Raw genomic sequence first — 26,995 nt, 5'->3', positions numbered from 1 at the left:
GCGCAGACTTCTGGGATTTAGCGTGGGAATGTGATAGGGTGATGTCGCACTGAGCGGTGGTCATCAAGACATTGCAAGACATGACTAATCTTGAGCTTCAATGCACTCCCAGATATGCATACTACATTTGGTACCATTCCTGAAAGGAAATCTGAGCAGACTCATAAAAATAGCGTGGCTACTGGCAAAAAGAAGGGTGGCGTTGACCTGGGAAAGTAAGTTGAACCCCACCTTTGATCTATGGGTCAAAGATATGGTTTATTGCCGAGACACATTGGCACTCTATGCGGAAGAGCTCCCCACTACTTCCAGACTCACTGATTTCTGGGAACCTCTACTGCAATATTTGCGCAAGCAGAAGCAAAACCCACCAACTGGGCTTGCACAATGGGTTCCAAGTTATAGGACTGTCTGATGTGTATCCATGTACCGCATTATAAGTCTGAACCTGTAGTAAATGTATGTACCTTGCTCAGTATAGCCATGGATTGTTAGCATGTTTTATACGAAAACTGATAAGCTTGCCTGTTACTTTGATTTGTTCACCTTTTACAATGTATGTGATTTGTATACATATCAATGAAATCTTTAAAAAAATAATTAAACTTTGAATTTGAACAGGTTTCCCCTCTCCCGTTCTTTCTCTCAACCCACTTTGAGTGACAGAAATTCAGATTCTAAGATGGGTCTGACTGATCATCCAATCAGCTCTCAGTCCCAAAAAAGTGGGACAGTAGAACTCTCTGCATACAAAGCACTAGAGCGCTCACTGCTATCAACCAATGGCCCATTCACACTACACAGCGGTCTCCAGCGACAACGTACTAGGATTAACTGTACATTCATGCTATAGTGGCGTAACATAGGCCCGCAGCCCCTGTGGAGTGTGGAGGACCCCCATTCCAGGGGGCACCCCTTCCCCCCGCAGCACAGTACGCTGGCCTGAGAGCTCCTAACTAAGTTTGAAGGGGGGTCCTCTCTGTACCTTGCAGGGGAGCCCCCTCAATTTTTGTTAAACCTATATCCACGCAGCTGACTCAAAACAAACAGAGAATATCACTCTATAGAAACTAAGCACAAAGAAAGTGTTTAATTCAGGGAAAACTGTTGCACCCACAAACAAAGCTCTCCTGAATGAAAGTGATTCACCTGGTATATTCATATGACTGGTTCATGGCTGCCATATGCTAAACACATGTATTCAAAAAGAGGGGTGATTTAAAGATCTATGCTGGTCCCCAACCAATGGCGGATGCAATGAATTCAAGATAACCCTGGTTATCATGATTCGTCCAAGTGTATTGATGTTTAATGATATCGTTCGTTCAAATAACTTTATTCGATTCAGAAAAGAATCATAAAAGTATACAGTTTAAAACTTCATACATACAAAACACAGATGAAATTTCATGTTCAGAGATTTACAAACAAGGCACAATATAATATGACAAAAAGAAACATAGAGTTATTAAAACTTGTTCACAATTCATATCGGTTCATAATAAAAAATGAGGATCTGATAAAATTGAGCATAGAACTACATATGACGCAGGTGATAACGATCTCAAATATTCAAAACCTTCCTTCTATGCGCTTGGTCGTATATCTTTCATGAGAGGTTTAATTAAACTGTCTCTTGGGGTTTTATAAAGTGAACAAAAGAGGATAAAGTGCATTGTGCTCTGTTGTGATACATTATTGCATGGTGTAAAAAAAAATAAGAGGCATGTATAGTAAAAATATGAGGATTTATTTTAAAGTTTAAAGAAAGAAGCACAGCACGTCCGTTAGGTAGCAAGTCCAGATGAATCATACAGTTGAAACAGAATCTGGAACCCAGCATGTAAGATGCAGGCATGCATCATACATTCTAGGCTCCAGCCACAATAATAGAAGAAATGGAGATAGAAAACAAAGCTAAAGAAATGCAAGAATGTAACACATCTTAACCCTACAAAAGAAATTAACACAGGTACCTACTAGGCATTCTTTTGGGTCTAACATCAGTAACTCCAGATGCAATTGACAAATCTTTGTGAGGGGAACCTTGAGGAGACATATTAACATTACGCATCAACATGCCTGGATTGTTATTGAGACAAGGAGTCCGAGAAGGAAGTGAGTTAAAAGAACTAGGACATCTGGCCACCCTACGAACATTCCAAACTCTTCCATCTTGAGTGGCAACACTGTTTTTGAACACCTTAACCACTTTAATGGGAGGAAAGAATTTAGAAAATCCTTTAACCAGAAACCCAGGTTTTCTAACCCTCACCCATTCTCCTACAACAAAATCATGAAGTTTGACATTCATTTTTGAATCAAACAACACTTTCATACTCTGTTGCTTATCTTCAACACGTTTAGCAACACTCTCAAGATCAACTTTAGAATCATTCTTGTTTAACTTCTTAACCCACCAGGGACAAATGACAGAAGTAGGTTCCCTTCCTTTCAGAAGTTTGAAAGGACTCACACCAGTAACAGAGTGAGGTGTGATGCGATAAATCCATAACCTTTTCCTGATAACATCCAACCAATTATCATCAGAAGAACTTATACCACTAATACAATCCTTAAGAACTCGATTGAAACGCTCAACTTGACCATTCTCTCTAGGCTCATATAAGGAGACAGTATGATGTTTAATACCACAACTCTTAAGGAACTGTTCAATCTCAGAAGAAACCAACTGTGTACCATTATCTGTGACAAAAATCTCTGGAAAACCTTCCCTAGCAAAAATCTCTTTCAGAAAAAACATAATAACCTGTGAAGAAGCATTACTAACAAATTTTACTTCAGGCCATTTCGAATGGTAATCTATCAAAACTAAAGCAAATCGAGCATTCAAAGGCAAATGTTTAAAAGGACCAGAGATGTCAAAAGCCACTTTCTGCCAAGGAAAATTAGGCCAAGCCACAGGCTTAAGAGGAGCAGAAGATAAATGAAGCATTTTATCGCTACTAATACACTGTGAACATTCCCTCACCATTCTGTCAACCATCTTATCAATGCCAGGCCACCAAAAGTTTTCTCTAATCAACCGTTTCATAGACGACATACCAATATGACCCTGGTGAGCCAGCAACAAAATCTTCTCTTGTAAAGAAGCAGGAGGAATTAGCTTACCAGTCTTAAACAAAAGACCAGCAAATTCTTCAATTTCAGAAGCAACTTGACAAAATGAAGCTAATTCAGCAGAAATGCACTTACTATTAGGCCATCCAACTCTTACGTAGTCAAAAACTTGTTGGCATACAGAATCTTTTTCCATTTCCTTAAGCCATTCTTCTTCAGTTAACGTTAAAAACTCTTGAGAAATGCAATCAGAAATAGAAGCAACAACATCAACATCAAGATCTATAGTGGAAACCTTATCAACACTACAGGGTAACCTGGAGAGAAAATCTGCCGTGACATTGCTCTTTCCTGGTACATACACAATTTCAAAATCATATTCTTGAAGGCATGAAGATAAACGAGCAATCCGCGCAGTAGAGTTCCATCCACCCCCAGGAGACAAAATCCCTACCAAGGGTTTGTGGTCTGTTCTCAAAATAAACCTGTTTCCCCACACATAATTTCTAAAGTGCTCCACAGCCCAAATACAGGCCAGCAGCTCTTTTTCAATAACCGAGTACCTTCTCTCTGTGGGAGATAAAGTTCTTGAAGCAAAAGCTACACACCACTCATCCTTACCCGCACACTGACTCAGAACACCTCCAATTCCATAAAGACTGGCATCCACAGCAATAATGCATTTCTTATTAATACAGAATGATTTTAGTGTGGGAGTGTTGACAATCTCATTTTTAATTTGCTTAAAAGCAATGTCTTGCTTGTCCTTCAAAACAAATTTAGCTGAACTCCTGGTCAACTCCCTCAGAGGTTCCATCTTGTTAGCAAAGTTTTGAATAAATTTGCTATAATACTCACATAACCCAGCAAATGAGAGCAATTTTTCCTTATTATCAGGGGCTGGTGCTTTCATAATAGCATCCACAAGATTTTTCTTTGGTACAACTCCTTCTCCAGAAAGAGTGTGTCCCAAATATTCAACAGATTTACAGAAAAACTTACACTTGCTGGCCTTAATTGTCAGACCAAATTGTTCTAATTTAGAGCAAACTTCCTTAAGATGAGATTGATGTTCACAGTTATTTTTAGAAAACACAAGTATATCATCTTGAAAACACTTGACGAATGATCCTAGATCTTTAAAGATGTGATACGTGGCTCTTTGAAACACTGAAGCAGCTGAAGCCAAACCAAATGGCATTCTCTTGAATTGAAATAACCCATGAGGGGTGATGAATGCTGTGAATTGTTGAGAGTCTTCAGTGAGTTCGATCTGCTGGTACTCTGACCTAAGATCTAACGTTGAAAACACACATGCACCATCTAACATACATAGCATTTCATTAATGTTAGGAAGTGGGTGACAGTCAGTAACCAAACTCTTATTAAGTGCCCTCAAATCTACACATAGCCTAATACTTTTGTCAGGTTTGATGGCTAAAACAATGGGAGAAACCCACTCTGATGATTCCACTTCTTCAATTATATTTTCCTTCACCATGGTATCCAACATATCTCTAAGCTTATCCCTAATACTAATAGGAACGCCCCTTAGTTTTTGTTTAACAGGAACAGAATTGGGCTTAACTTTAATTCTATGACTAAACCCATTCAACTTACCCAACTTATCAGAAAACACTTTTGGAAAAGCACGAGAAATCTCTGTGAATTCAGGTAACTCAGTAGACTCTCCATTAGATATAGCAAGAACTGATACAGGATCTTTTAGTCTAGGGTTCAACGTAACTCCTAACTTTGCTTGATCCCTCTATCCCAACACATTCACTAATGTCCATGCAACATATAATTTAACCATAGCAGAACTACTTTTATGACGTGTACAAGCAGTTTCAGTTCACCCACGAAAAGCTGAAAACACGAAGAAATTAAGGAAATGCCGAATACTTCGAGGAAATTCACCGGAGAAAGGAGGAAATCGATAGAAAACGATCAGTTTTTCTTCTGAAGTAAGAAGAGTAGTTTTAAATCTTGAAATAGTGGATTCTCAAAATTTCTGCTCCTGTGCTCCAAAAATAATGTTTCAGAAAAGGGGGTGGTGATGAACAGAGTGTCTGAATTAAGCACCTTTCTCACTGCACCATCAGGATTCAAGCAAGCCGGGCCGAAGACGGCTGAAATGCCAGAAACCGGTCCCCGGTAGCTTGTCTCCTTTCTGGTGAAGAATTGGCTTGGTAGTTTAGTCTGCCCTGTTCCCATGATGCACTGGGCCAGGGACAGACTGATTTGCATATAGCCAGGTTCTGAGCTGGGATGGTGCAGTGAGATAAATAACGGTGATGGATCAAGCCCTGATCTTTGGACTGGGTAAGAGTGGTCTGCTTAATTCAGACACTCTGTTCATCACCACCCCCTTTTCTGAACCAAAAATAATGTGGCAGAAATATGATGGATGTCCCTCGTCGCCAGTGTAAAAAAATAAGAGGCATGTATAGTAAAAATATGAGGATTTATTTTAAAGTTTAAAGAAAGAAGCACAGTACGTCGGTTAGGTAGCAAGTCCAGATGAATCATACAGTTGAAGCAGAATCTGGAACCCAGCATGTAAGATGCAGGCACGCATCATACATTCTAGGCTCCAGCCACAATAATAGAAGAAATGGAGATAGAAAACAAAGCTAAAGAAATGCAAGAATGTAACACATGGACAAGGGGATAGCCTCTCACACCAACCCCCTTGTTTTGGGAAGGCCACCAAAAAGTGTAGTGCATTCAGTCGGAGTCTCGTAAAAAAAAAAAGCCAGTGCGTCTGTGTTGTGAAAGACAAATAAAACTGTTGCTGTAATACAGGTACTCGATCCGATGTGTGTTTATCTTGTCTAGACAGACCTAAGACAGAATTATATGCGTTCTTAATAACCATCTTCATGTTAGGTCCCATGGAATCCGGGTTATCATCAAAAAAATTCAAACATATTTTATAAAAAGTTTCCTTCACATAGCGAAGCCATGGTATCATCAAAGCCTTATCGAGGTGCATACAGTCTTTTAACATTTCTTTTGAAACCAACATATCTTCTGAGGTCCATATTTTCCCGCATAGGAGCAGGGGGGACACATGAATTCTATCACTAACAAAATCTAGGCCCACCTCAGAATGACAGAATGTATTTGGAGAACTGTTTGGTATAGATAAAAGACGTTTTAAAAATGTGTTCTCCATGATTTGTATTCGTACACTTTTGTGGTATCCCCATAACCCGGCCCCATAGGTAGCTACTGACAGACATTTCAATTTATACAAGGTCTTGAGCTTCGCTATTGGTTTTTGGCCCAGTTTACTTGGAAAGCGAAAAATACCCTCTATCGATCTACTTGTCTGTTGCAGCCGAGTTGTTATCAATTGGTCCCAATTCAATGTTTTGTTAAAAAGATTTCCTAAGTAAGTCAAATTTTGGACTTTCTCAATGACAATGCTATTAACTATATATTTACATGTTTTGGTTTTATTTGTGCTCCAAGCCATTGCGACGGATTTGCTAAAGTTAACCTTTAGGTCCAACCCTAACATGAACTCATTAAATGCATTCAAACACTTTTGCAAACTATTTGCTGTTAGGGTCAGGGCCGCGTAGGACAATAAGGGTATGTATTTGCCAGTTATTTTAGGAAAATCTAAGCCGTGTTGCAATAAAAAGTGCTCTAAACCATTTGTGTATATTAAAAACAAAAAAGGGGTCAAAATACAGCCCTGGCCGAAGGCCTTCAGTTTAGGCAATGGGCCCAGTTTTTTCACCGCCCGGGCCGTATCGGATAGCTACAGAAGTTGCGACATGCAGTCTGCGCAACAAGGGGACAAGCGGCTCCTCGAATCCCATGGTCTCCATCAGTGACCACAGTTTTCCGCGGCATAGTGTATCGAAAGTGTTGGATAAGTCCATGAAGGCCAGGTGAATTGAAACGCCCTTGGCCTTCATGTACTTACCCATAATCACGGCCAGGTTGAAGCACTGTTCCGTAGTCCCCCTACCGCCCCTAAAACCATATTGGGTGTCCACAATAATACCAGAGGCATTGGCCCATGCCTTCAGGCGTGCAAGGATTACTCTCCCCAATAGTTGACAAGAAGCATCTATTAGGGAGATTTGCCTGTAACATCTGGGATCGCTTCTATTTCCTTTTTTAAAAATGGGCACCACTAACGCCTCTTTCCATGAAGATGGAATGCGTTCCACAATTGTGGCCTTAAAAACATTAAGCAGCAGGGGAGCCCAGACTTGGGGATTATTTTTGAATAAATCCAGAGGTACACCATCGATCCCTGGTGCCTTGAGGTAACTACCTTTTCTCAAAGCCTCCTCCACTTCACGTAAAGAGAGTGATAGGCTAAGCTGTCGGGCAGTCTGGATGTCAAAAGGAACATCGTCCTCACATTCATTCAATAGAATGCCCTTGGGATTAAATATCTTGGAGTAATGAACCTCCCAGGCCACCCCATTTATATGCGTTGTCATGGTCTTGTTTTCATTACTAAAAAGCGGGCGATTTATTACCTCCCAAAAAATCCTACTCTCTCTCAAAACACTTGCTTTCTCAAGGTCATCCCAAGCCTGCTTTCTCAACTCTACTTTATTTATTTATTTATTTATTTGCTCATTTGTAAAGCGCATGAATCGCCCCACATGGGGTATCTCCGCGCTGAAGACTAGTAAGGTAAAGTCGATTGTATCAGAACAACAATGTCTTCAACCTTTTCCTGAAGCTGAGGTTATTATGAATTAATCGCAGCGGCTCGGAGAGTTGGTTCCACAATTTTGGCGCAAGATGAGAGAAGGCTCTACCTCCCCATTTGGTTTTCTTTAAGCGGGGGATAACTAGGAGGCCTTTGCCTTCCGAACGAAGCTTGCGCAAAGGCGTGTATACTGTCAGTTTGTTAGATAAATATGACGGACCAAGCTGATGGAGACTCTTAAAGACTAGGCAGCAGATTTTAAAATGAATTCGTTTGCGGACCGGGAGCCAGTGTAGTTTGTGAAGAAGGGGTAGGGAGATGGTGCGGCTAGGAGCATTGGTAACCAATCGGGCTGCTGTGTTCTGGATCACCTGCCAGGCCTGCAGGGCAGAATCTGTAGCCGAGATGAGAAGTGCATTACTAAAGTCTAGCCGGCTTAGAACTAGTGCATGTACCAGGGTCTTACGGGTAGTGAGCGGTAGGAAGTGAAAGACTTTCCGTAAGAGGCTGAGGGCATGGAAGCAGGATTGTCTCGTAGATGCTATGTGTTCCTCCATGTTTAACTTGTTCTCAACAAGAATCCCTAAGTTTTTTACAACTGGTTTGGGGGTTGGAGCCGCACCTAGTTCTTCCGGCCACTAGCTCGGGGACCAGCTGGTGATTGCCTCCGTAAACAGCATAATTTCCGTTTTGGTTGTATTAAGCTGAAGGAAATTTTGATTCATCCATGCCTTGATTTTGAGCATGCCTTCCAAAAATATTTCACGGATATTGGGGGCATTAGTATCATAGGCAAGAAGCAGCTGTGTATCATCTGCGTAGGAGACTGGGATAAACCCGATCTCTCTAAGCAGAGCAGCTAATGGAGCGATATAAATATTGAAAAGGGTGGGGCTAAGACAGGAACCCTGAGGGACTCCCTTGCTAACCAGAGTGGTTTTTGCTATGAAGGGGCCCAAGTTGACTGTTTGGGTCCGATCCCTGAGAAAGTCAGTCAGCCATTCTAAGGCTTTGTCCTGAATGCCTAACTTGCACAGTCTATCCAGAAGAATCGGATGCAAGATGGTATCAAAAGCGGTGGATAGGTCGAGCAGTACCAAAATAACTGCTCGACCCCCATCCGCTTGCAATCTAATGTTATCTAAGACCTTGACCATAGCAGTCTCTGTACTGTACCTAGGTCGAAATCCTGACTGGCAATGGTCCAGGCAGTTCGAGATCTCAACAAAAGAGGAGAGGTGCTTGTTAATATGTTTCTCCAACAGTTTACCATAGAGCGGAAGCAAGGAGATGGGATGGTAGTTAGTATTCACGTCCGGTGGTAATTTTAGGTTCTTCATTATTGGCATAACTTGTGCATCTTTCCATTCCCTTGGAAGTTTGCCCTCGTTAATTGAGCTATTAAAAACTACTCCCAAGGGTCCGGCCAGTGCAGACGCAAGAGTTTTGGCAATTTTTGCCGGGATAAGATCTTTGGGGGACCCTGACTTGGCAGATTTGAGCAGGGTTTCTGTTTCTCCTAAGGTAAGGAAGGGAAACGATTTTAGGGAGGACTTGGCATGTGCCAGAGAACTCGGGGGGAAAGTGTCTGTTTCTGATTCCCGAGGACTGCACAGGGAAAATTTAAAATAGATATCAGCAATTTTTTTCGTTAAGAAATTAGCAATATTGTTGCAAAGTAGTTGCGACGGCTTGTCTTTAGGGTGGAAAGCTTTAGGGTTCACAAAGGAATTGAGGATCTGGAAAAGTGTTTTAGGAGTATGGTCAGCTTGCTCCAGTTGAAAAGCGATATATTTCTTCCGAGTATTTCTAAGATTCTTGTGGTATATCCTCTGTCTCTCTTTGAAGCTATCCCTCTCTGAAATTGCTTTAGTTCGTCGCCAGGTTCGTTCCAATGCTTTACTTTTCTTTTTTCAATGACCTCTTTATAGGATTGCCTATCTTTCCTCACCATTACTTTATCCCGTGGGACTACATGTAGTGCATTCTTCAAAGTTGTTTGTGCTGCAGAACACTCAGCGTTAAACCATGTTAAAAACTGGTTTGCGATGTCAACATTATCGGCGCCATCTTGTCCCTTTTAGGCCCATTCGTGCGCGTAAGCGGCAGCCATTTTGAATGCCATGGCCTCTCTGCCCACCGCCGATAGCCAGCGCGTCTCTCTCTCTCTCTCTCCTAACCTCGCAGGCATCCCCCAAGCGCTGACAGCCCCCGCTCTCACATACTTGGGCCATAAACCCCTCTTCAGCGCAACCCTGCCTCGGAACCCCATCCTGTTCCCAGCCCAACACCTCCCTCCACTTTTTTTATGATCCCGTGTCCTTTGATAAAACCCCCTTTTTCTCTGTGCCCGATTGTCCTGCTCGTTCCCAGGCCGCCACCTGGCCCCACGGATGCTGCTTATTGCCCCCATACAGTAGGAAGCTTCCCCCATCAAAGGATCCACAAACTGATCAAAGCCCCCTCCCCATGAGATCCGATCAACCACATGCATTCCGGGAATCGGCGGAATACCCAGCTGCGCGACAGTCATCACCTGTTGTGACCGGGGCCTTCTACTGTAAATGTATGTGGGAACGGGCTTGAAGCGGGGATTCCGAGGATGTCTTTTCGTACCTCAAAGTGTTTGCAAGAATGTGCCACATGCAATAAACTGTAATAAAGACCATAAACCTGTGTATAAGAGGCCAGGCCTCAGAGATGCGGTTAGAGCATCTCCCGAAGACATTCTGTGTGCGTGTCCGAAATGACAGGCTCTCCTCATGAGAAATAAACCCTGTTCTTGCGTTCCAGCTTCCAGCGCCTGTCTCTTTATTTGGTAACTATTTGCTATGGGAAATTAGAGGCGTCCTTGCGCCAACAGCCTGGGCAATTGACAGTAGCTGGCTGCTTTTCCTCAATTGGCGTCCCAACGCGGGGCCCATCAGCGACATGTGGGTTCAGTGAGAGAGGTCCCGACGACGGGGTGAACGTCTAAACGATTGGAGTATACCTGCCTGGAGAAGACCCTCGTCTGGCTGCCGATCGAGTGAACTTCACCGATTCTGAACGGACCTCTCTTGAGTGACCCGCTGTCCTCACTGGGACCCCACAGGAGTGCTGTGGTAAAACTGGAGTAAGAGAACGATTGGGCGCTGGAAGGGGAAGGCGAAGAACTGTCCTCACGGTCCGGGTAAGGTTAAGTAGGACGTTCTTACGTCTGATTGGCAGGATGGTTTTATCCATCTAAAGTGACTATTTGATTGATTGTTTGTATCGGAATTGTTTGAAAATACTGGTATTATTCGTTGATTGGTTCATTTAGCTTTGGTCGCTACTTGACACATTGGTTCTCTTCGGAGAATTCTCTGTCTACAAACGGGGAAGAATAACAATATTCTATCCTCCTTTGCAGATAGTGAAGGGTAGGTAACGCAGACCTTTGTCTCCCGTTGTAACCCGTCGTGCCTATCTCTTTCTCGCCACTGATTGTTTGATTGTCCGAACACTGGTTGTTCGATATTGGTTCTTTGGAGGTATTCTCTGCTTACAAATAACGTGGAATAGAGATATTCTGACTAGTCTTTGCAAGCAGTGAAAGGATAGGTAGTGCGGACCTTTGTCCCCCATTTGTAATCTGTCATGCCTATCTTCTCCCCATTGATTGGGAATGGGTTCTACCCGGACCATTTATTAGAGGTAGCTCGTCCGGTCCCACCGGAGGGCACCCCTAATAAAGAGGACATATATATATAAAATACGGATTATCCGCTGTACTTTTCTGGCAAACCATGGCATAAAAATCGCTATAGGAAAACAAAAACATAACAAAAAAAAAAAATCGAACAAAAGCAATAGGCCACTGATGAGACCCTTTTTACCCCACTAAAATAGAAGTACTAAGAATAGCCCCTTACGAGAAACATGAAACTAGGGGGAGGAGCCAAGTTCGAAGCCGCGATGGACGCAAAGCAGCTCGACTCCTCCGCCCCCGCGGCCTCAAACATGTCTGCCCTACCACCCACCCCGCCCAATAAACGACAAAGCACTATACAAATGGAAGTCTACTCATACCCACCATCGGCGTCGCCAGCTAGATCACGCACAATTGGCCTATGTCCTTTTTCTGGTTATGCAGTAACATTTTTGTGCTCGTTGCCAGATTATAGATATATATAACGCTCCAACAAAGTAGTATGATTAAAACACTTTATTAACTTATAAATACATACAACACTCCAACAAAGCAAACACGGTAAAACACTCTTTTTAAAACAACTATTTACATGGCGGCCTGCTGCAACATCCATCCCAAAGCATTCGCCGTCCGCTTGATACTGTCCCTGTCCCTCCTTCCTCGGAGCAGCAACATTGGGCTGCTTTGGGCTGTCTTTTGGTCGGCTTTGGGCTATAAATAAGCCTACAAAATCCAGCGGCCTGTGAGGCAGCATCAGTAGCGGACCGTTGTGCGAATAGGCCGGAGGCACCACAGCCACGATGTTGTTGTACTGGCCTTCCCATTCGTCCATCCTGAGGTGGCATCCAGTGAGCCTTGGGTGGGGGGGGGGGTGAATGCCTTGCTGATGACCCCCCCACCCCTCGTATTGCCTGATCCGACCATCACGTATACCTGCGCCGGAAGACGGCGAGGGGTGCACTGGGAGGGAGAGACGGCGCGAACGAGCCTCCCCCACCTCCCCAGGTGGAGGTTCCCTCAGCTGCACCCCAGCGCTTCACTCGACCAGCTGAGTTGCGCCCGCTCTTGCGGCACAGTGCCTCGCTCGACCAGCGGAGTTGCATCTGCTCTTGCGGCACAGTGCCTCGCTCGGCCAGCTGAGTTTCGCCTGCTCTTGCGGTTACAGCGTCTCACCCGCCATCCAGCTGAATTGCGCCCACTCTTGCGGTGCAGCGATAGGCGGCTGCCACGGAGCTCAGGAAATGGCGGTCGGCTCCACAGAATTGGGCCTGGCCTGCAAGGATGGCTTTGGGCAACCCTGGAACTCGGACGCTTGCCTGCTAGAGCATGGGCCCCGTTTCCGAAAACATCCCCTCAGTCTTGAAGATTCTACAAAAGTCGCCGGGGCCCCGACTCCCGCAGGCTTCCGGTGGGGAGCGGCTGCCATGATTACTTGCGGAATGGCCACGACGTAACCACGAGGTGGTGGTGCTCTCATGCTGATGCCAGCTTCAGTCTGAAACATCCAGAGACACTGTAGACTACAAATCCGCTCAGTTCCGGTGGAGCCCCAACGTGACCCGGTAGGGAAGAACTTGCCCTCCCCTCTTTTGACTGATGGTTCTTGTTGCCTGTCCCTTCTGTTGTCACTTAACGGAACTTTTTGGACTGCCGAAAGGGGTTCTGGTCCGACCGCTGGTTGATGGAGACATTTTGACTATATTCTGGACCTGCCCGGCCTCGCCCAAAATGGCGCCGGTATAAATGAGGCTTGCAACTCCTTGTTGTGTACTGGTTGCTCAGCCTTGATATCACGAGATATGTATGCAGTTTTTGAAGCACAGGGTGGGCGGGGACGGGTACTGGTTGAACATTTAGACATCCCTATTGATATTAAGTTCTAATGTATTATTGATTACTGTACTATTGAAAGTTCGAATTTACGTTACTCATGGAACTGGTCCGTATATGTATATCTAGATAATTTTATTATAACTGGTTCTGTCGTACTTTGATTATAAAATTTACGTCCACCGATTCCGCAACTGTTAGACACCTTAGTTCCCGCAACCTAATGGCCCGCCCGTTACGTTTTTCTACAGTGTAAATGTCCTCTCATCGTATACGATTCCAGTTTGCTCCGTGGCCGGCCCACGTGATTATAGACCCGTAATTTGTATCCTGACATTTTTTCACAATAAAGGTTTTAAAACAAAACATGGTAATAGCACCTGCATTGGTAAAGTTTTGAATAATAGCCACTGTTTTCGAATAAGTAAAAGACAGATGAAATAAAGCAGTCCGATTACATGACGCTTAAAAGGTATAGTACGCAGAAATGCTGTAAAGATAAAATGGTCAAGGGCTGTTGTGTTTTCCACTCCTGCAGCATAAAACGATCGATAAGAATCCGATATTCAGACCTATCAGCAACTAAGACAGTAGACCGAGCCTCTTCTGCTCAACGGCTCCCTCGTGGGACGAAGAAACGCCTTTTTCCCCGAAATAGGAATATTTACTTGCAGGACAGTTGTAAATTTCCCGAGAAAATACATTAGCCTGGAACATTGTTAGTGATAAACTCTAAATGCATCTGGGTCCTCGGAACCCAAAGACTTCGTAGTCTTTGCTTTACATGCCACGTGTATCAGGGAAGTTGTTTCAGATGCTCCTAAATCGCTCCAAAGAAATACCATCTAACCCCTCTAGTTTCCATGCCCGGCGAATAGGAACGACCCTGTACTACTGCAGATCATTCCTCTTCTCCGAATGAAAACATGGATCCGTCACCCCCTCACTTTACACTGACCACCTCTGGTTTTGACCCTTCCCTGCACACGGTCTGTGATACCGCACTCGAGCGATCTATGTAATAAACAGCCTACCATTGATTGTCCTTTCCGCACTACCAGTTTCCCTGGGCTTAGACGTCGAGATGCCAGGGTCGGCGTCCGGTGGAGATAAGTCGAGTACGTGGTAAGTAAAGACATTTTTTTTGTGTTTATACACGCTGATGTGCTTTGAACGCTGCCCCCCTCCCCTTCTTCCCCCCTTTTCTGCAGGTCGCATCAGTACTTCGACTGGATTATGGAGAAGACCTAAGACTCACCATGTTCCGCGCAGAAGTTAGGCTAGAACTGTAAGATGGTACATTGTATGCGGGGGCTATCCCTGGGAGCGTGAGGAATTTATGTGGTTTGAATGTGCGCGTGAATGCCCTGATGCGTATAGCTTGACCAAATACGTTTTGCACACGTCTAGACCAATAAGAGAATGCTTTGTGTGTGACTAAAGTAGCGATCGAACAGTCGATGGAATGGGGAAAGTGGGCCTGAACATGGAGCCTACATGCGACAAACAAACAAAGACATAGATAGCACTTCCTTACTCAGAACCGACTGTCTCTCTCTCTGAAGCTAGCGACTGGGAGGACGGCCTGCATCAGAAACTTGACGGGTTATCCCAGTATGACAAAACGTGACTCCAACTGACGCCCTCCTTTGCCTCAGCTTGGATCACCATTTGCTAAAATGTTCGAAGACCCCACCGTGAGTATAAGCACAACCGGATTAGTCCCCGACCAGTTGACAAAGAGTAAGTATTTCCAACAGAGGCCACCAGCAAAGGTTGCCGACAATTAGGGAGGGAGAAAAGGTAAAAAGCGACCTCCAAATGAATTACGGAGAATGCTGAAAATACGCGGCACGTATAGAAGGAGGAAGGGAAAAGAAAGGTTCCCTTGCCCAAAAATGGCTCTGTGTCTTCGTTTTAGGTTTCTGTGTTTGATGTATGTACTGTCACACCCTATCCGGTATTTGTGTGTACGTGAACGTCGAATGTATGTTTTCCCTCGGCTTGTGCTCTTATACGTAAACCTGACCCGTGTTGCTCTATGTTGTGTGTGCACCAAGTAGCCTATTATCGTACATGTTTGTCTCTCTATCTCCCTCGTTTTATGTCGTTCGTGTACCAAATAGCCTACTTGAAGCGCACGTCTCTTTCTCTCTCTCTCTCTCTCTCTCTCTCTCTCTCTCTCTCTCCCTCTCTTTCTTTCTTTCTTCCTCACTGAAGGCCCCTAGCCCTCTTTTTATATAAATAACGACACTGTACCTCCCCGGTATATATATAATTGGCTTAAACTGGACAAGGGTTCGAACAAATTATCAGAAGCAAAACGACAGTGTCTTGCCACACTACTACCTCTCCTTTCTGTAAAATGATGGAACTTAATTGGTTCAGAAAGAAAGGACAGGTAAGACGACTGATGTCCCCCAATCTGGCCCTTATTACGGGAACTATATGTCAGTGGTTTTTGTTATTTTAAGGCCCTAACAACCCCACCTCCATTGCTCAGACCACCCCGCCTATGGCCCCAAAGTAAAATGTCCAAACATCCCCGTTCCTCCGGAATAGTCCCAGTTCTGTACTAGCCGTCCCTGGACATTTAAGGAATAGCTGATGACCTTGTTTTTAAGATGCATCGCTTAAAACTGATAAAGGTTAACAATTGTCTCCAGCAAGAAAATGTTTAGCTTGTGTTCCTCCCCGAACAGATACTTGTGAGCCCATGACAGTAGCACTTCGCACTTTTTCATAAACTTAGCAGTCCCTGGAAAACAACAAGGCCTGTGTTAGAAAGACGAGTCTCTACCGGAGAAGCCGGTTCGGATTTTGATAGACCAGATAGTTGATAGACGTCAGACTTCCTGCCACGTTTGTAAAGTACAGGAATAAACACCTAGCAGACCTGATGATGGAAATTTGCAGGAGCACTCGCAAACCTGCATCACAGCAATGACTTATGAGTTGGTAGCATACACCGATGTAAGAGTTAATAGACATCCACCATAGAGTGACCGATAAACGTTTCCCCAATTACTTGGGGTTGGGAGAGAGAATGAAGTATGTAAACGTTTTCCCTACCAGTTCCTTAAAATTTGTTTTTTACTTATTCAAAGATAACATGCGGTCATCGGAGGAGAGGGGTCGGACGAGACGCACAGCCTGGCTACGGATCGCTGAACATCCATGGCCTCGTCCAAGGGGGAGTCACGGAGCAAAGAGATGCGGGACGAGGCACCATTCTCAGCATGGAAAGTGATAGAAAGAGGGGCTATTCAGAAACCTCTACACATTGATCAGTTCGTGCCTGAAGTCCCAACCCGCCGAGCCCGATTGATGGGCTCATTGCTAAAAGACTTTGCCCTCCTTGGTCCACTTTTGATCCGATCCCACTCCACCCCCTCTTCCCTCGGCCTCCCAAAGCACGCCCCTACACCCCCCTTTCATATGGGATTTCTGAACTTGACTTAACGAAAGAAGAACAAAATGCGGGTACCCCGTCTAAGGGTATCTACGATAAAATTTGTTAAGGAACAGGACAAAACAGGACTGTGATCCGAGAGCAAAGAGCGATCACACCCTGCAACTGGAAAAATTGGGATTGAGCTGGACCTTAGCTCCACCGCCGGTGCTCAACAGCGCCAACGAAAGAAGGAGAACAATGAGAGCCTACCAGTGATGGCTCGCCTTAATAAGGACACTGGAAAGAAGAACTTTCTTTCGGACATTACCCCCTCCCCTCTGACTGTAATTTATGTTGAGTCGAATTCCTCTCCCAACCACTTTCATATTGACTATCTCCCAATCGAGCTTTCGAGGTATTATATCGGTCACTTTCAACTGTACGCATAACTTTGTATACTGACAATTGTATAACATCAGCCGTGCACCTGAATATACTGTCTAGTTTGATCCACGCGAGGTCTAGGCCTTAAATAATGTACGTAATGTCCCTTGTTCTGCCAGAATGTTTTACTATCGTGTTTTCTATTCAAGCAAGTTTCCCTCCTCCTACCTCAAGGTCTGACATATGACGCAGCTGGTGTAATTTGTATGCGCTACCTCCTCGCCTATCACATCAACTACTTGTAATTATATACAATTCTGTCAGATTATTTCTCTCTGTCCTAAGACTCTGTACTGTGAAGAGAGGATGCCTGAAATACTTTACGATGCCGAGGTTAAAAATTTAATGAAGATGGGTGCCGGCTAGACAAGCTGGCTAGTTATTTTGAAAAGGGAGGACTGTTAAAAACTGGTTTGCGATGTCAACATTATCGGCGCCATCTTGTCACTTTTAGGCCCATTCGTGCACGTAAGCGGCAGCCATTTTGAATGCCATGGCCTCTATGCCCACCGCCGATAGCCAGCGCGTCTCTCTCTCTCTCTCTCCTAACCTCGCAGGCATCCCCCGTGCGCTGACAGCCCCCGCTCTCACATACTTGGGCCATAAACCCCTCTTCAGCGCAACCCTGCCTCGGAACCCCATCCTGTTCCCAGCCCAACACCTCCCTCCACACCTTTTATGATCCCGTGTCCTTTGATAAAACCCCCTTTTTCTCTGTACCCGATTGTCCTGCTCGTTCCCAGGCCGCCACCTGGCCCCGCGGATGCTGTTTATTGCCCCCATACAGTAGGAAGCTTCCCCCATCAAAGGATCCACAAACTGATCAAAGCCCCCTCCCCATGAGATCCGATCAACCACATGCATTCCGGGAATCGGCGGAATACCCAGCTGCGCGACAGTCATCACCTGTTGTGACCGGGGCGGGGACTTCTACTGTAAATGTATGTGGGAACGGGCTTGAAGCGGGGATTCCGAGGATGTCTTTTCGTACCTCAAAGTGTTTGCAAGAATGTGCCACATGCAATAAACTGTAATAAAGACCATAAACCTGTGTATAAGAGGCCAGGCCTCAGAGATGCGGTTAGAGCACCTCCCGAAGACATTCTGTGTGCGTGTCCGAAATGACAGGCTCTCCTCATGATAAATAAACCCTGTTCTTGCGTTCCAGCCCCAGCGCCTGTCTCTTTATTTGGTAACTATTTGCTATGGGAAATTAGAGGCGTCCTTGCGCCAACAGCCTGGGCAATTGACAGTAGCTGGCTGCTTTTCCTCAACCATTTGATATCAGGGGGGCTACCCTTCCTAGCTGGTTTCGTCAAATTAGTAGCCACACTCTTACAAATGACTTCAAAGTTCTGCAGTATCGATTCTGGCTCTTAGGTGACCATCAAGCAGGTCATTACTTGCATTAGATTAGTTTTAATAACACGTGCCTCTAGTGCCTTGGGATCAATGTTGTCCCATTTTAACCTTATCCCTTGGTTATGATTATATTGTGTTAAATGTTCAGCGGTCTTTTCCCTTGATACCACAGCGCGTAATGACAAAACAAGGGGGTTATGATCACTGGCAGGATTTGGTTCTACCCCGCAAACCTCAACGAGGTGCATGTACCTGCTAGAAATCCACACAAAATCAATAACACTCATATCAATCAATCAATCAATCAATCAATCATAACATTTGTATAGCGCACTACTCATCCGGAAGGGTCTCAAGGCGCTTGGGGGAAAGGGACCGCTACTGCTCGAACAGCCAGGTCTTGAGTTGTTTCCTGAAGGCGAGATGGTCCTGGGTCAGAAATTCAGGAAGCTTCTTAAAACGTATCTGTTTCCTTTATAACTTTCCTCCCTACCACCGGCCTCCCCCCCCCAGAGGTTCTGCAATCTTCAGCGCTGGGACGCTCACGGGCAGCCATGCGCTATAGAAAACCCAAATTTCATTTCATTTCATTTCATTTCATGGGGAGGGAGTTCCATGTCTTGGCCGCCAGGTAGGAGAAGGATCTGCCTCCGGCAGTGGCTCTTCGGATGCGTGGTACGGCGGCGAGGGCGAGGCTAGTAGACCGTAGCTGGCGGGTGGGCGTGTAGAAGGTCAGGTACTTGGGGCCCAGGTCGTGGAGAGACTTGTGTGCGTGGGTGAGGAGCCGGAACGTGATCCTCTTCTTGATGGGGAGCCAGTGTAGGTCTCTTAGGTGGCCGGAGATGTGGCTGCGTCCGGGGATGTCCAGGATGAGTCGGGCGGAGGCATTCTGGATGCGTTGGAGTCTTTTCTGTAGCTTGGCTGTGGTTCCGGCATAGAGGGTGTTTCCGTAGTCCAGTCGGCTGGTGACGAGTGCCTGGGTGACCGTCTTCCTGGTTTCGGTCGGGATCCATCGGAAGATCTTGCGAAGCATGCGTAGGGTGTGAAAGCATAATGAGGAGATGGCGTTGACTTGTCTGGTCATCGAGAGTGAGGAGTCCAGGATGAAGCCCAGGTTGCGTGCGTGGTCTGTCGGCTTGGGAGTTGTGCCCAGGGCGGGGGGCCACCAGGAGTCGTCCCAGGCGGAGGGCGATGGTCCCAGGATGAGGACTTCCGTCTTGTCTGAGTTCAGTTTCAGGCGGCTGTTCTTCATCCACTCGGCGACGTCTTTCATCCCTTCGTGTAGGCTGGTTCTGGCGGTATCGGGGTCTCTGGTGAGGGAGAGTATCAGCTGGGTGTCATTGGCATAGGAGATGATGTTGAGGTTGTGTTGGCGTGCATGGCTGCAAGAGGTCTCATGTAGACGTTGAAGAGGGTGGGGCTGAGTGAAGATCCTTGCGGAACGCCGCAGATGACTTCGGTGGCCTCCCCCAGCCCCTTGAAAGGTTGGAAATGATGCCATTGGGGTGTAAGTTAATGTATCGAGCATGCATAAATCGTTTTGCCACAATAATATTATTTAGTGGATCACCCTGTGTGGTATGCTTAAAATGTGCCAAGGGTTGTTCATTTGTATCAAGTAGCCCACATCCCTTGCTCCCACTTTGTTGACCTAAAATACAGTTAAATCACCCAACCACACAATACACAACGGAGAAATCTTTTCAGTCACTTTAACAATTTCTGGCTGCAAGGAATCAATGATGACCGATGTATGTGTATCAAAAATATTATAGTACCAATTGATTAGTAACAAGGGCACAACAATCAAATTGGCACAAAGGGTCAATTGGTACCATGGGGAGGCCATTATTTTTTCTATCTTTAAAGACTGATAGCGTACCGAGATCGTGGTCATGAAGCCGCCCTTTGCCCTCCCTGCCAAAGAGGGTTCAGTTTGGACAACTAATGAGTTACATCCGTCTAGGAAGAGATCTTTTCTACTCCATGTTTCTTGGAGGCAAATAATATCAAAGGATTTGATATACTCAACCCACAGTTCATCTGATAACCTTCTGGAGATGCCTGCCACATTCCAAGAAATTAGACGGAGGAGACTTATATTGGGGTTACCAGCTGGTAAATCTAAGTCTTTACTAGTCCTCTTATTTATCACTGTGTGTCTGGCATGAGTTATAATCTGTGCACCATCGATGTCTTCTATTTCACCCAAAGTTTTAGTATTATTATTATTGTTATTATTATTATGGGGCAACTGCAAATGACTATGGTTGCCCAAAGGATCAGGGGGAGATATAGGCTCACCAATATTCCTACAATAAGTAGGGGTTGCTGCGGAATTTTTAACATCATTTCTCATTGGGCTCTCTAGCTGTAGTCAATCTACCTCTCCCAAGCTACTCAAGGGCTCAAAGCGATTTGAATGGAAACAAGCTGGGAGCTGTGGGTGCTGTTTTAATCTTATCTGGTGCTCCCTTTGTATTGGAGTTGGTTTCCGTGGGGGTGGGCAATAGATAAAGCCCAATGGTAGTATCAGGGTTCTTGACTTATCCAGGGTTTGGTCAACCACCCTATCAATTATGACTCTTACCAGCCCCGGAGCTCTGAAAGTCAGTACGATGCAATCTCCCTCCAGCGACTTGTCAGTTGGTCCAACCCATCTGACCCTACGTGCCATTTTTAGTTCTGAGAACAAAACACTAGGGTTTATGCCAGGCTAGGCATTTACAAGATGCAGAGAATTATTCCTCACGGAGGGCCAGTCTTTTCCTTCACCAGTGGCTAGAGGGCGAACGTTTGCTATCCAATAATATATGGTGTGATTTGTGGAGGAAAATTAAGGTTTACATTTTGGCCGCTATTAGGCTGGTGGCGTGGATAACGATCGGCCATGGTGGCCGTATACTGTGTTCCTTCATTTAAAGTGTTTTGCACCTCTGATACTATCTCGGTGCTATGGGGGTTTATAACCTGAGTGCTACCCTGGGTCACACCTACTGGTTCTATTAAAGGGGCGTTTGTTCGTTTACTACTATCACTTGTGATCCCCCTCGAGATCCCCTCTCGTGTTGTGCTTTTACCCAGCGAATCCGGGTTGAGTGTGCTCCCACTACTAGTTGTTCCCTTGGTCTTATTCAAGCTGAGTCTAGTTTCAGCGCGCGGAACACAAACACTAGGTTGTTGGCTCTCTATGCGTACTAACCTGCTTTCAATGACAGTCAGTTTTTGGAGGATAGGTTTTAGATGAACCTTAATTACTGTTTCTAATTTATTCCAGAAGGTCTCCTCAAGGCCCTGTTCTATAGTCAATGTAGGTACTATGTTTACCGGGGCTATTTCTTGACTTGCCTCGGATACGGGCTCAGAGGTATGTTCTCTAGCCTCTTGAATGCCCTTCCTTACCAGAGATTTTGGTGTAAGATGGCTCTGTTTGCGTGGTCTATTTGTTAACTGTCCCCTTGGTTTTTTGGGGGTTAGTACCGAACAGCTTCCATTTGTTTGCTTAGATTTTTGGGCCCTCATGACTATGTTAGGTTTATTATTAGTAACTGGGGAATCTAATATTTCATGGGTAATGGGAGATTTAGCCGGGGATACTAAACACCCATTATTTACTACTCCTCCATCATCCATATTATCATGTGGGGGCATGGCTTGAGCGACATCGAGAATGGACGCCTGAGCCCTGAGCTCCGCGCTGATCTCGGCGTTTCTCCTGATTTAAGGACTCCCCCGGCGGTGGTCGCAGTCCTGTGCGGCGCCCCGGAGCTGAGGGGCACCCGGGCAGCGTTTGGGTGCGGTGGAGGGATCCCGGCGGTAGCGAGTGAGGCGGATGACGAGACTCCGCCCGGAGGGACCGGCCATCTTGCCTGCGGCCTGAAGAGGCCTTCTCATCCCCGGCCTAGAGTTATGTTGAGGCCGCCAAGGAAATCGCACTGGCAGAGGTAGCTGGAAGGAGGCGTCGGGGTGAGGAGTACACCCTGCCTGAGTCAGACTGAAGCGGTGCCCGTAATTTCCCGGTGATAGCGGGAGCAGTGGCTGGCGGGGGCTCCGACTGCAGGACCCAGTGTTCTGTGCTGCGACCTGGGGCGGGCCCTGTGTCCCTGATCTGCGGTGGCGGTGCGATCGGCGGCCGGGAGCGGCACCCTGGCGAGGACTGGGCCCGGCATCGACCTGCAGGTGGAGCGGGGCCGACTGCGGACTTGGACGGTGCGGTGTGGCTGATGGCCTGCAGGAGGAAGCAGTACTGAAACATTGGTGAGAAGCGCACCACGACACAGGGGGAACTGCGCCAGTGGTCTGCCGTTTTGGTGTTTGGTGGTTGATGCCCCCGAGCAGTGAGCTGGATCCTGGTGGGGGCGCCCCGCCTGGAGAGCGGCAGTGGCAAAGGCGAGGGGGACCCTGATCACCACCGGAGGCTGCCCTGGATGACCAGCGGGGACGGGCTGAAGAACGGAGAGTCCTCGGTGTGGTGCTGGGGGGGACATGCTCGCAGCAGGGGCCCTGAACAGTGGATGCCGTGTCACGCCTTCGCATCCTGTTGAATAAGAAGGGGGAAGGTCTGGGTCTGTGGCGAACCCCCCTCGCGTGTAGAGGCCTTCAGTGGGACTACCCTGTGTGAGCCGTAACTCCATGGGACAGCACACCAGCTTGCTCCTGTGGCAGGAGGGAGCCGCGGCCATTGCACGCCTGAGGTGGACCTGGCTGAAAGGTGACGCGACCGGCAGGAGGTGCCCCCACAGGATCGGTGAGCAACCGCTGAGACTGAGGCGCTGCTATTGAGAGGGGAGCTGGCCTCTAGGACATTTTGCGCAGGAGGCTGGTGCGACTGCGGTTCTGGTGGACCGCCAAGCAGCTGTGACGGGGTGCCGGGAGCACGGCCCTTGCATTAGCCAGGGCGCCTAGAGGAATTGGGCATCCGCGGTCGGTGTGGGTGATGAGGCCTAGTGCCTAGGGTGGCGCCATGGGGAAGCCGCGAAAAGCGCCGGGGACGGCATCGGCCGACCAAGTGGAAGAATTGTCGGACACCCAGGAACAGAGCTCATCCAGGGGCCCAAACGTAGGGCTGCCAACAGCAGAAGATGGATCAGATCCTCAAGAGTCTTAAACCAAAGAGAGGGACTCCGTATAACCCAAAGGGAAAAAGAGCTCCAGATAACTGTTAGGTAAAACAAAGTTTTCCTTTTGGGAGGTAAAAATAATTACCAATTCAGACACTCACTTCACTCAGTCAAAAGCTCTCACTCAATTATATATTGTCAACTGGTTTGGGAAAAGCTCAACAATGAAAAAAACAAATACAGATATCATACAAAATATACAATTTTATTTTCTATAAAAAACATAAATCGATCTACAATTTCATTAAAACCTTACACAATACATGTTAAAACCACCTAATGTGGACTGGGAGAAATATAAACCAAAACAATAAACTTTGTCTTGGTGTTTGTTAACTCGGACACTTTGTTGGCAACATTGGGAAGTAATCCATTTCTTATACCCAACTATTAGTTGACAACTCCAAATTTAAGCCTTTTTTTAATGCGTCGACGCGTTTCGGAGACCCTTGATGATTATGGCCTCCTTCTTCAGGACAGTATTTTTTAATTTCTCCAAAATGTAATATTTCACCTATGCAAAAGCATCTGGGTGAACGAGGAAGTATTCAAATTGTATCCTATTTGGGGTCTAATTTTTCTTCATTTTTAAACTCCCAAACTGAAAAGCGTTTTTTGTCGGCTCAGAACACACTGTTTCATAACAATATATTAGTATCTTTATTAAGGTGCCCTTGTTCTGCTCCTTAATACTCTCTTCTCTCCGATATCTTTTTCAAAGTCCCTTCTATTTTATATGCATTGCGATTTCGGCATGTTTTTCTGTCAAGGCGGGCTTTAACTCATTTATGATTCTCTTGCATCCGGGTATTTAGCGCTCACGGCTCGTGTAGTAACCTGGCAGACTTCCCCGGGATGTTTCTTGCGTCTGAACGATCGCTATTTTGAATTTGAATACTTCCTCGTTCACCCAGATGTTTTTGCATAGGTGAAATATTACATTTTGGAGAAATTAAAAAATACTGTCCTGAAGAAGGAGGCCATAATCATCAAGGGTCTCCGAAACGCGTCAACGCATTAAAAAAAGGCTTAAATTTGGAGTTCTCAACTAATAGTTGGGTATAAGAAATGGATTACTTCCCAATGTTGCCAACAAAGTGTCCGAATTAACAAACACCAAGACAAAGTTTATTGTTTTGGTTTATATTTCTCCCAGTCCACATTAGGTGGTTTTAACATGTATTGTGTAAGGTTTTAATGAAATTGTAGATCGATTTATGTTTTTTATAGAAAATAAAATTGTATATTTTGTATGATATCTGTATTTGTTTTTTTCATTGTTGAGCTTTTCCCAAACCAGTTGACAATATATAATTGAGTGAGAGCTTTGGACTGAGTGAAGTGAGTGTCTGAATTGGTAATTATTTCAACCTCCCAAAAGGAAAACTTTGTTTTACCTATCAGATCCTCAAGGCCATAACAGACACGAGGGACGCGTTGCGTCAGGACATTGTGTAGGTGTCGACAGGCCTAGGCCTGTTGAGGGCAGATCACGACAAGCTCGCTGATCGTGTCAAGAACCCGGAGTTGGTGTTGGAAAAACTGGAGCCTGCCCAAAAAGCGATGGATGCTGCGATGGATGACCTGTTGCGTAGAGGACATCAACTAGAAAGGAGAGCTGAGGATGCAGAAGGACGCAACAGGCGTAATAACATTCGGGTGGTGGGACTGCCCGAAAAAATCGAGGGGAGTGACATGGTCTCCTATCTGGAGAAGTAGCTGCGGGACGTGGTGGTCCCTGAGGGCTTCACACACTTTTACACGTTGGAGAGAGCTCACAGAGTGCCGGCTAGGCCTCCGGCGCCGGGCCGCCCTCCCCGTCCCCTGGTTGCGCGCCTGCTTCATTTCAGAGACCGGGACATCATTCTACGACAGGCAAGGATGGCTGGCCCGTATAAGGTGGACAATGCTTCGGTCTCTCTCTTCCCCGCCTACTCTCAGGAGGTCCAATGGAATCGCTTTTCTTTCCTGGCTGTCAAAAGGGCCCTTCGGGATGAGGGAGTGCAGTACTCCCCGGCTATTTCCGGCACGTTTGAAAGTGATGGTAGACGGAATGGCGACCTTCTGTGACACGCCGGAGGACGCATAGCAGTGGCTGGAACGCTACTGGGCGGGCAAGGACGGCGCTGGCAATTGGGATAAAGGAGCGGAGGAGCGTCCTAAGCCGCGCAGGAGTAGACGCAACCGGAAACCTAGACTGAACAGACGATCCCCATCTGCGTCGCAGACAGCTGGAGAGACAGGCTGCCCTGCAAGCGGTGTCTGATATATCTGGAGTGGCGACGGAGGCCCCATTGGTGGACTCAGGCTCTCGACAGGGGTCAGATGAGGCGGTATCTGGGGGTTCTGATGGGGGTTCCGAGGGGGACCCCGGAGAGGTGCCTCAGGTTACTCCACAGACAGCCGACGGCCTGCTGGATAAATGATCCTCATGGATGCAGCGTGATGTACAGTAAGGGGGCATGCTTGGTCTATGACATTGAGCCAGTGGGAGACACTCAGGGGCCATATTTGGGGACGATGGGAGGAGCGCCCTTTTTCCTGTGGTGAAGGGAGATTGCTGGGGAGGGGGGGGGCTTTGGAGGACTGGGGGTTGAGCATGGGGTGAGTCGCTGCCGGGGTGAGGAGGTTAACACTTATGAGATCGGACTACCGTGGTGTGACGGGCTGATCGCTGTCCGGCTCGACTGGTGTAGGGTCACCCCCTCTACCTCACATAACTTGTGAGTCTCTGGTGGTTACCAGAGTTTCCCCGTTAGCGGGGGTTGGGTTTGGATGGGTAACAACTGTTTGGCACCTGTTCTGGGGGAGGGTGGGTTGAGGGCTTGTTGGGCCTGTTCCAAGTTGAGGGGGTTTGTCAGTGTGCCTGTTAGGTTGTGCGGGGTTGGGTCCGGCTGTATACCTCCATATGCTGACCCGATTTGAATTGAAATGCATTTCTAGGGAATGTGCGGGGACTCAACTCAATGAGGAAGAGATATAAAGTGCATGCATATTTGGTCCGCAGGGGGGTCCAGGTGGCCTTTTTACAGGAGACACACATTGATCAGGCGGAAGGGCAAGCGCTACAGCGAAGATGGAGGGGGCAACTCTTTTACACCACTTATTCCGCTTATGCTGGAGGTGCCTTGATCTGGGTGCGCGCTGGAGTCCCTTTTCAACCCCAGACCACGGTGGTAGACACAGAAGGAAGGTTTGTGGCTGTGCTCGGATGTTTGGATGGTCGAGATATTACACTTTGCAGTGTCTATGCCCCGAATTACGATCAGGCCGCTTTCTTTTCGAGACTCTCAGGGAGGTTGGCGTCCTTGTTGGTAGGCACAGTGTTTATGGGGGGGGACTTCAACTCGGTGGTGGACGTGGAGGCAGACCGATCCCACCCACCGCTGGCACAATCG

This window comes from Lissotriton vulgaris, chromosome 3_2, assembly GCF_964263255.1.
Source record: "Lissotriton vulgaris chromosome 3_2, aLisVul1.2, whole genome shotgun sequence".
Lineage (NCBI taxonomy): Eukaryota > Metazoa > Chordata > Amphibia > Caudata > Salamandridae > Lissotriton > Lissotriton vulgaris.
The sequence above is the reverse complement of the archived record's forward strand: the minus strand, read 5'-3'. Positions refer to the sequence as shown.